The sequence below is a fragment of the Gadus macrocephalus genome, chromosome 14 (assembly GCF_031168955.1).
Source record: "Gadus macrocephalus chromosome 14, ASM3116895v1".
NCBI lineage: Eukaryota > Metazoa > Chordata > Actinopteri > Gadiformes > Gadidae > Gadus > Gadus macrocephalus.
The window spans coordinates 16,423,146-16,434,295 of NC_082395.1; the positions used below are offsets into that span (position 1 = coordinate 16,423,146).

The following is an 11,150-nucleotide window of genomic DNA, read 5'->3' on the forward strand; positions in this document are numbered from 1 at the left end:
GGGGTAACACTGTCGTTATTTATTGGTCGTCATGAAAAAAACACAAGGGGTGACACTGTTGTTTTTTATTGGTCGTCATGAAAAAAAACATAAGGGGTAACACTGTCGTTATTTATTGGTCGTCATGAAAAAAAACATAAGGGGTAACACTGTTGTTTTTTATTGGTCGTCATGAAAAAAAAAAAAAGGGGTAACACTGATGTTTTTTATTGGTCGTCATGAAAAAAAACATAAGGGGTAACACTGTTGTTTTTTATTGGTCTGCATGAAAAACAACACGGCCATACCACCCTGAACATGCCCGATCTCGTCTGATCTCGGTAGCTAAGCAGGGTTGGGCCTGGTTAGTACTTGGATGGGAGACCGCCTGGGAATACCAGGTGCTGTAAGTGGTGTTGGGTGGTGTTGGGTGGTGGCCAATAGGTGGCACTCTTCCCTCTGGCCCCTTCACTCATCAATCCCGATGCCCCAGTGCAGTGATGGGGACACTGTGCTGTGGAAGGTGCCGTCCTTCGGAGGAGACGTAAAACAAGGGGTAACACCGTCGTTGTTTATTGGTCGTCATGAAAAGAAACATAAGGGGTAACACTGTTGTTTTTTATTGGTCCTCATGAAAAAAAACATAAGGGGTAACACTGTTGTTTTTTATTGGTTGTCATGAAAAAAAACATAAGGGGTAACACTGTCGTTATTTATTGGTCGTCATGAAAAAAAACATAAGGGGTAACACTGTTGTTTTTTATTGGTCATCATGAAAAAAAACATAAGGGGTAACACTGTTGTTTTTTATTGGTCGTCATGAAAAGAAACATAAGGGGTAACACTGTTGTTTTTTATTGGTCGTCATGAAATAAAACATAAGGGGTAACGCTGTTGTCTTTGTCAAATAAAATATAAGGGGTAACAATGTCGTTTTTTATTGGTCGTCATGAAAAAAACCATAAGGGAAATAATAGAAATACACACATACATTTTAATGTCAAGTATATCCTCTTTATTAATGATGGATTATTGTGTATTGTCATCGCCTGAGTGGTGTAGTGGGGTGCACTCTGCGTAACCCACTGGAGACCGCGGCTCAATTTCTGTGGAAAACACAATAGCTTTCATTTTAAACGTAATGCTAACATGTCTATTGCACTGTCATATATAACCTCAGACATATTGAAATTAAAAATCTCAGTGCGAAGTGGAGAGAGCTGTGAGCTAACCTCCTAGAGACCGGGGTTCACGTCCGGTTGATGTCATCTGATGGTAGTCTCATATCTCTATTTCATGCGAATTATAAAGTCAAGCATAACCTTTGTGATGACTTTTTCAGGTGTCTTGATGGTGCATTGTTATGTTCGGAGGTTAACACTCTAAACAACTTAGGTTCAGATCCCCGGAAAAACGTTGACAGGGGTAACACTTTTTTTTTATCGGCCAACATGAAATAAACATAAGGGGTAACAATGTCGATATTTATCAAATAAAACATAGGGGGTAACACTGTTCTTTTTCTTTGGTCGTCTTGAAAAAACCCATAAGGGGTAACACTGTTGTTTTTCTTTGGTCGTCATGAAAAAAACCATAAGGGGTGACACTGTCGTTATTTATTGGTCGTCATGAAAAAAACATAAGGGGTAACACTGTTGTTTTTTATTGGTCCTCATGAAAAAAAACATAAGGGGTAACACTGTTGTTTTTTATTGGTCGTCATGAAAAAAAACATAAGGGGTAACTGTCGTTATTTATTGGTCGTCATGAAAAAAAACATAAGGGGTGACACTGTCGTTATTTATTGATCGTCTTGAAAAAACCCATAAGGGGTAACACTGTTGTTTTTCTTTGGTCGTCATGAAAAAAAACATAAGGGGTGACACTGTCGTTATTTATTGGTCGTCATGAAAAAAACATAAGGGGTAACACTGTTGTTTTTTATTGGTCCTCATGAAAAAAAACATAAGGGGTAACACTGTTGTTTTTTATTGGTCGTCATGAAAAAAAACATAAGGGGTAACTGTCGTTATTTATTGGTCGTCATGAAAAAAAACATAAGGGGTAACACTGTTGTTTTTTATTGGTCTGCATGAAAAAAAACATGAGGGGTAACACTGTCGTTTTTTATTGGTCGTCATGAAAAGAAACATGAGGGGTAACACTGTTGTTTTTCAATTGGTCGTCATGCAAAAAAACATAAGGGGCAACACTGTTGTTTTTCAATTGGTCGTCATGCAAAAAAACATAAGGGGCAACACTGTTGTTTTTTATTGGTCCTCATGAAAAAAAACATAAGGGGTAACACTGTTGTTTTTTATTGGTCGTCATGAAAAAAAACATAAGGGGTAACACTGTCGTTTTTTATTGGTCGTCATGAAAAAAACACAAGGGGTAACACTGTTGTTTTTTATTGGTCGTCATGAAAAAAAACATAAGGGGTAACACTGTCGTTATTTATTGGTCGTCATGAAAAAAACACAAGGGGTGACACTGTTGTTTTTTATTGGTCGTCATGAAAAAAAACATAAGGGGTAACACTGTCGTTATTTATTGGTCGTCATGAAAAAAAACATAAGGGGTAACACTGTTGTTTTTTATTGGTCGTCATGAAAAAAAAAAAAAGGGGTAACACTGTTGTTTTTTATTGGTCGTCATGAAAAAAAACATAAGGGGTAACACTGTTGTTTTTTATTGGTCTGCATGAAAAACAACACGGCCATACCACCCTGAACATGCCCGATCTCGTCTGATCTCGGTAGCTAAGCAGGGTTGGGCCTGGTTAGTACTTGGATGGGAGACCGCCTGGGAATACCAGGTGCTGTAAGTGGTGTTGGGTGGTGTTGGGTGGTGGCCAATAGGTGGCACTCTTCCCTCTGGCCCCTTCACTCATCAATCCCGATGCCCCAGTGCAGTGATGGGGACACTGTGCTGTGGAAGGTGCCGTCCTTCGGAGGAGACGTAAAACAAGGGGTAACACCGTCGTTGTTTATTGGTCGTCATGAAAAGAAACATAAGGGGTAACACTGTTGTTTTTTATTGGTCCTCATGAAAAAAAACATAAGGGGTAACACTGTTGTTTTTTATTGGTTGTCATGAAAAAAAACATAAGGGGTAACACTGTCGTTATTTATTGGTCGTCATGAAAAAAAACATAAGGGGTAACACTGTTGTTTTTTATTGGTCATCATGAAAAAAAACATAAGGGGTAACACTGTTGTTTTTTATTGGTCGTCATGAAAAGAAACATAAGGGGTAACACTGTTGTTTTTTATTGGTCGTCATGAAATAAAACATAAGGGGTAACGCTGTTGTCTTTGTCAAATAAAATATAAGGGGTAACAATGTCGTTTTTTATTGGTCGTCATGAAAAAAACCATAAGGGAAATAATAGAAATACACACATACATTTTAATGTCAAGTATATCCTCTTTATTAATGATGGATTATTGTGTATTGTCATCGCCTGAGTGGTGTAGTGGGGTGCACTCTGCGTATCCCACTGGAGACCGCGGCTCAATTTCTGTGGAAAACACAATAGCTTTCATTTTAAACGTAATGCTAACATGTCTATTGCACTGTCATATATAACCTCAGACATATTGAAATTAAAAATCTCAGTGCGAAGTGGAGAGAGCTGTGAGCTAACCTCCTAGAGACCGGGGTTCACGTCCGGTTGATGTCATCTGATGGTAGTCTCATATCTCTATTTCATGCGAATTATAAAGTCAAGCATAACCTTTGTGATGACTTTTTCAGGTGTCTTGATGGTGCATTGTTATGTTCGGAGGTTAACACTCTAAACAACTTAGGTTCAGATCCCCGGAAAAACGTTGACAGGGGTAACACTTTTTTTTTATCGGCCAACATGAAATAAACATAAGGGGTAACAATGTCGATATTTATCAAATAAAACATAGGGGGTAACACTGTTCTTTTTCTTTGGTCGTCATGAAAAAAAACACAAGGGGTAACACTGTTGTTTTTTATTGGTCAACGTGGAAAAAAAACAAGAAGGGTAACTGTCGTTTTTTATCGGCCGTCATGAAATAAATATAAGGGGTAACACTGTCGATATTATCAAATGACACAATGTTGTTTTTCTTTGGTCGTCATGAACAAAACCACAAGGGGTAACAGTGTCGTTTTTATCAAATGAAACATGAGGGGTAACACTGTCGTTTTTATCAAATGAAAAATAAGGGGTAACACTGTCGTTTTTATCAAATGAAACATAAGGGGTAACACTGTCGTTTTTATCAAATGAAACATAAGGGGTAACACTGTCATTATTTATCGGTCTTCATGAAAAAAACATAAGGGGTAGCACTGTTGTTTTTTATCGGTCGTCATGAAAAAAAACATGAGGGGTAACTGTCGTTTTTTATCGGCCGTCATGAAATAAATATAAGGGGTAACACTGTCGATATTTATCAAATAAAACATGGGGGGTGACACTGTTGTTTTTCTTTGGTCGTCATGAAAAAAAACACAAGGGGTAACACTGTCGTTTTTATAAAAATGAAACATGAGGGGTAAAACTGTCGTTTTTATCAAATGAAACATAAGGTGTAGCACTGTTGTTTTTTATCGGTCGTCATGAAAAAAAACATGAGGGGTAACTGTCGTTTTTCATCGGTCGTCATGAAAAAAACATAAGGGGTAACACTGTTGATATTTATCCATTAAAACATAGGGGGTAACACTGTCGTTTTTTTCAAATGAAACATGAGGGGTGACACTGTCATTTTTTCTTTGGTCGTCATGAAAAAAACCATAAGGGGTAACACTGTTGTTTTTTATTGGTCGTCATGAAAAAAAACATAAGGGGTAGCACTGTTGTTTTTTATTGGTCGTCATGAAAAAAAACATAAGGGGTGACACTGTCATTTTTCTTTGGTCGTCTTGAAAAAACCCATAAGGGGTAACACTGTTTTTTTTTCTTTGGTCGTCATGAAAAAAAACATAAGGGGTGACACTGTCGTTTTTTATTGGTCGTCATGAAAAAAACATAAGGGGTAAACACTGTTGTTTTTTATTGGTCGTCATGAAAAAAAACATAAGGGGTAACACTGTCGATATTTATCAATTAAAACATAGGGGGTAACACTGTCATTTTTATCAAATGAAAAATGAGGGGTGACACTGTCGTTTTTCTTTGGTCGTCATGAAGAAACCCACAAGGGGTAACACGGTCGTTTTTTATCGGTAGTCGGGAAAAAAAAAAGGGGTAACACTGTTGTTTTTTATTGGTCGTCATGAAAAAAAACATGAGGGGTAACACTGTTGTTTTTATCAAATGAAACATAAGGGGTAATACTGTCATTATTTATCGGTCTTCATGAAAAAAACATAAGGGGTAACACCGTTGTTTTTTATCGGTTGTCATGAAAAAAAACATGAGGGGTAACTCTGTCGTTTTTTATCGGCCGTCATGAAATAAATATAAGGGGTAACACTGTCGATATTTATCAAATAAAACATAGGGGGTGACACTGTTGTTTTTCTTTGGTCGTCATGAAAAAAAACACAAGGGGTAACACTGTCGTTTTTATCAAATGAAACATGAGGGGTAAAACAGTCGTTTTTATCAAATGAAACATAAGGGGTAAGACTGTCGTTTTTTATCGGTCGTCATGAAAAAAACATAAGGGGTAACACTGTTGTATTTTATTGGTCGTCATAAAAAAAAACATAAGGGGTAACACTGTTGTTTTTTATTGGTCGTCATGAAAAAAAACATAAGGGGTAACACTGTTGTTTTTTATTGGTCGCCATGAAAAAAAACATAAGGGGTGACACTGTCGTTTTTTATTGGTCGTCATGAAAAAAAACATTAGGGGTAACACTGTTGTTTTTTATCGGTTGTCATGAAAAAAAACATGAGGGGTAACTGTCGTTTTTTATCGGCCGTCATGAAATAAATATAAGGGGTAACACTGTCGATATTTATCAAATAAAACATGGGGGGTGACACTGTTGTTTTTCTTTGGTCGTCATGAAAAAAAACACAAGGGGTAACACTGTCGTTTTTATAAAAATGAAACATGAGGGGTAAAACTGTCGTTTTTATCAAATGAAACATAAGGTGTAAGACTGTCGTTTTTTATCGGTCGTCATGAAAAAAACATAAGGGGTAACACTGTTGATATTTATCCATTAAAACATAGGGGGTAACACTGTCGTTTTTTTCAAATGAAACATGAGGGGTGACACTGTCATTTTTTCTTTGGTCGTCATGAAAAAAACCATAAGGGGTAACACTGTTGTTTTTTATTGGTCGTCATGAAAAAAAACATAAGGGGTAGCACTGTTGTTTTTTATTGGTCGTCATGAAAAAAAACATAAGGGGTAACACTGTTGTATTTTATTGGTCGTCATAAAAAAAAACATAAGGGGTAACACTGTTGTTTTTTATTGGTCGTCATGAAAAAAAACATAAGGGGTAACACTGTTGTTTTTTATTGGTCGCCATGAAAAAAAACATAAGGGGTGACACTGTCGTTTTTTATTGGTCGTCATGAAAAAAAACATTAGGGGTAACACTGTCGATATTTATCAATTAAAACATAGGGGGTAACACTGTCATTTTTATCAAATGAAACATGAGGGGTGACACTGTCATTTTTCTTTGGTCGTCATGAAAAAACCCATAAGGGGTAACACTGTTGTTTTTCTTTGGTCGTCATGAAAAAAAACATAAGGGGTAACACTGTTTCCTTTGTCAAATAAAATATAAGGGGTAACATTGACGTTTATTGGTCGTCATGAAAAAAAACATATTTGAAAAAAAAAAAAATTGTCCTTGTCAAATAAAATATAAGGGGTAACACTGTTGTTTTTCATCAGTCGTCATGGGAAAAAAACATAAGGGGTAACACTGTCGTTTTTATCAAATGAAACGTAAAGGGTAACACTGTCGTTTTTATCAAATGAAACGTAAAGGGTAACACTGTCGTTTTTTATCTGTCGTCATGAATAACCCATAAGGGGTTACACTGTCGAAATGTATCGAATAAAACATAGGGGGTAACACCAGGGACGCGGGAAGACAGTCCGAGGGAGGGGTGCTGAGAGAGAGTCTATATAATGACGTCATAATAAATGCTGCGCAACATCCATTGTTTACAGAGACGAGATGACGGGTGACGTCACATTCAGGGCTCCGCTCTGATAAACACTCTACTGGTGTGTAAAAAGAGTTCTGCCAACTAGCCACTGTTATTCACAAACGTTAGCAAGTAAACATTGTGGAAATTTGAGTAAACTCGGCTGATACTGTGCTGAATTTCCCACACTAACAACATGCCGACAAGCTGTTGCGGTCCGGTAAAGTATTGATTTGTTCAGAAAACTTTCTCACTTGCAGTTACAGCAAGGGGCCGCCGGTGGGGGGGGGGGGGGGGGGGGGTGCACCCTAAGCACCCCCACTTCCCGCGTCCCTGACAGTTGTACAGGTTATGACTCATAACCGAATCTGTATCCTGTGGTTCATTGTAACTTGTGGTATTTCTATGTGTAACGGCAGGTCAAGACCTGCTAATGCAGCAGGGCTAGACCTGATGTCCCAGGATCAGATGGCAGAGGACAAATAATACCACTGTGAAGAGGTACATTGAGAATCCAACTCGTACGCAGTTCCGTTCAAAAGTCACAAATGACATTAGCAAGCCTATTGTGAGAGCGTCCGTTTTGCAGATGTATAATTCATAATCCTTCTGACTTAATGCAGTATTCACATGATAATTAGTATTAATTTTTGATTGCTGCCTCGGGCACAGGCTTTCTTTGTAAAGCCAAAGTATGCGGGCCATTAGCGCCCTATTAGTGTAACTGTCAGTTGACGGTTTTATCTTACAAATACCTATCTTGTTTTTAGTTAATTAAGCTCCAACATGAGACAGGGTCAATGGTATGTGTGTGTAATCAACCTAGTCAGAACAATTGCTTAATTGCTTCCAATTAGCTTACCTCGTGTTTTTAGCCTATGTGTTAAATCGGAGAGACTTAATCCATGGGCTTTGTCCTGTTAACTTATGCATGAATAAATTCATAAAATGAACAATGACGTTTATTCAGGGTTCAACAGCATTTCCCAACCCTGCTTGTAAGGATATGTGAATAACCAAACCCAGAAATACCAAGACACAAGCCCAGTTGTCAATAGTTATGTTTTATTCCAACATCACCCCTCTCTTGCATTACTATGATCACAATGCAATCTCTAACTTCCCTAGCATGTTTACCGACCGGCTAATTAGCCCCTCTGCGTGACAAGCGGGTGTGGTGTGAGGCACTGGTGTCCTCACACGCTGGGCTGGTCTGCAGTATGGATCGCATCAGGCCAGCATGACCACCTCGGCCGGCACTCCCCCCAGCCCTGTGTGTGTGTGTGTGTGTGTGTGTGTGTGTGTGTGTGTGTGTGTGTGTGTGTGTGTGTGTGTGTGTGTGGGTGTGTGTCATTAGTGCGCCGTGTGTGTGTGTGTGTGTGTGTGTGTGTGTGTGTGTGTGTGCTATGTGCATGTGTTCTCTCTATGTTCTGTGTGCGTGTTATATGTGCAGAGTGTGTGTTATATGTGCGGTGTGTGTGTGTGTGCTCTTTGCATGCGTTCGCTCTGTGTTGTGTGTGTGTGTGTGTGGGGGTGTGATATGTAAAGTGTGTGTGTGTGTGTGTGTGTGTGTGTGTGTGTGTGTGTGTGTGTGTGTGTGTGTGTGTGTGTGTGTGTGTGTGTGTGTGTGTGTGTGTGTGTGTGTGTGTGTGTGTGTGTGTGGTGTGTGTGTTTGTTGAAAGTTAGGTAGGTGTGCTTGTGAGGATCAATGGCAAACGGAAGATGAACAACATTCAGGGAAAACAGGCCAACCTTGGCAAACAGTCGCCGTGTGACTCCCAGCCGAACGCTGACCGCCCGACCCGGCTGTTTGTCCACATCTCTGAACGAGAGAGCTGGGGCTACTGCTCTCTCTCTCTCTCTTTGGCGCTCTCCCTGAAAGTAGAAACACAGCCCCTCTGGATTGGCAGAGACTCTCATCCTTCATGATCCAGCCTGGCTTTTAACTCTGCCAGAACTGTGTTCACAAATTGATGCTGTGCTCCTTCGGGGCTGTGGCTGAAACATTAAATTGTCCTGAAATATTCATATGTGAGTGCATTTAGCTGAAAGCAATTGATGGGCAGGTCCTCAGGGGCCAGATGGTAATATTGCGGGGGTGGGGGGCTGCACATGGGCACAGACACCCTGAGCCTGAGCTACGGCACGAGGACTCTGATTGCGCTGGTTGCCGACGGTTACAAATGGAGGCATACCAGATTCTGGAGGGTTGAGGTCCCAACCCATGATCTGGGACTCAAGGCCGGGGTTTGTGTGTGTGTGTGTGTGTGTGTGTGTGTGTGTGTGTGTGTGTGTGTGTGTGTGTGTGTGTGTGTGTGTGTGTGTGTGTGTGTGTGTGTGTGTGTGTGTGTGTGTGTGTGTGTGTGTGTGTGGTTGTGTGTGTGTGTGTGTGTGTGCTCCGTGAGGTCTGTAGTCAGGAACACTCACACAGGAACTCACATACAATAATTCACATGAAGTCCAATGAGTAATGAGATGATTCAAAGAACCAAACATTCAGACAGTTCTGTCAGTTATTCTTGTGAGGCTTCAATGTAAGATTTCCCCCCAAAAAGTACTAATTTATTTGATTGAACTTTGATTAAACAATGATGCAGTGTTTTGTTTCTGATCATACCTTACTTAATCTAATGAAGTACATTTATTTAATCTCATGATGGGCATGGGATTTTAACGTTTATGAAAAGGCATGAAATATTACAAATTTAAATAGATAAAATTTCCAGTGGAAAAAGTGGCACATATTTCTCTATATTATCTTTTTTTTTTGGTGGTTGTGTTTAAAGTTTAAGTGATTCTTGAGTTAAATATTTCGTAGTTCAAGAAATTTGATTCTTCAACAAATGTCCTATACTGGCCCAACACAAATGATCATGAATTAATAAAAGGCAGATCTCCGCTGTTGTCATCAAGTCTTGCGATGCATTCATTTCACAGCAGAGTCATTATGAACATGTTTTCTCAAAATGATCTCGGGAAAATGTTTAAATCTATGGAAATTATTTCCCCAAAGAATCGTGCTTTTAACTCAAAAACATCCGCCAATTTACCCGGCAAAGAAGCCATGCATAAGAACGCAGGGTGACGCGCTGGAGGAACACCGGGCTAAGTTAATTATGGTGTTCATTATTTCATTCCAGTCTTCGGCGCTCCGGGTCTCGCGGGACCAGGGCCAGTTGATCTCGTTCGTCAGCTGACTGAACTTGTGCGTCTATCTGAGAAACTGCCCTTTAACATTACAAAACATTGTGATGATGTGAAACATGTGGAGAATATAATAAAAAAATGTGAGCGTACAAAATGTGGGTGAAGGTTGTTTGGAATTAGTGTTTACTTCATTGTTAAACTAGGTAATTATTGCACAATGGCACTTATTTCTAGATGAGGATTATTTATTTTTTTATCTCAGTAAGATTAACAACAACAGAAAATATTACATGAATGCAGGCCTTTATCTTCTCTAGCCTACATTTTTCCTTTACCATAATCCTTGTTCGGGAAACCAAAAAATCTGCCTAGGCTTAATTTCTGACTTTGACTATAACAATACATAACAGATAAAGGGGCACCAGAAGACTGGCTTTATGCAAATATCAAAAAAGTAAGAAATAAAGCAAGAAAAGCGTATGTAGCCATGACAACGGCCTCCTAAGTGGATCTCCTCTACCAGAAGAAGTCTGCCAGCCTCTGAATCAAGTGCACTTAAGAAGTGTGTTTGGAAAAAGCGAACCTGAGAAGCTTTTTAAAAAACGATGTATAATTTATATTTATTTTCTTCTTCCCTGCTTCAGAGCCTGCCCTGAAAGGGTGGCTTGTGTTGGATGTGATCTAAATCTGTCAGCCTACCCCCCCCCCCCCCCCCCCCCCCGACCACCAACACACCACCAGCTACCCATCTATTCTGTTCTGGATGAGATTTGACTGATTTTAACATCATACAAGCTGGGGGATTCTATTGAGCTGTGTCCAAAACTCTCTTTCACTTTCCCCCACTGAAATCAACCTAGAAGTGTCACTGCCGAAGTTGGATGATTTCTGAATTGCTGTTGAGTTATGGAAATC

General features: G+C 39.4%; 2 non-coding genes across 2 annotated transcripts; both read left to right on the forward strand.

The window, feature by feature from the left end:
- Positions 1-275: 275 nt before the first annotated feature.
- Positions 276-392, forward strand: LOC132472675 (5S ribosomal RNA). The gene has a single exon (XR_009529145.1). It is a non-coding gene; the product is annotated as a 5S ribosomal RNA (ribosomal RNA).
- A 2,300-nt stretch (positions 393-2,692) lies between these two features.
- On the forward strand, positions 2,693-2,809 carry LOC132472678 (5S ribosomal RNA). The gene has a single exon (XR_009529147.1). It is a non-coding gene; the product is annotated as a 5S ribosomal RNA (ribosomal RNA).
- The last annotated feature ends 8,341 nt before the right edge of the window (positions 2,810-11,150 follow it).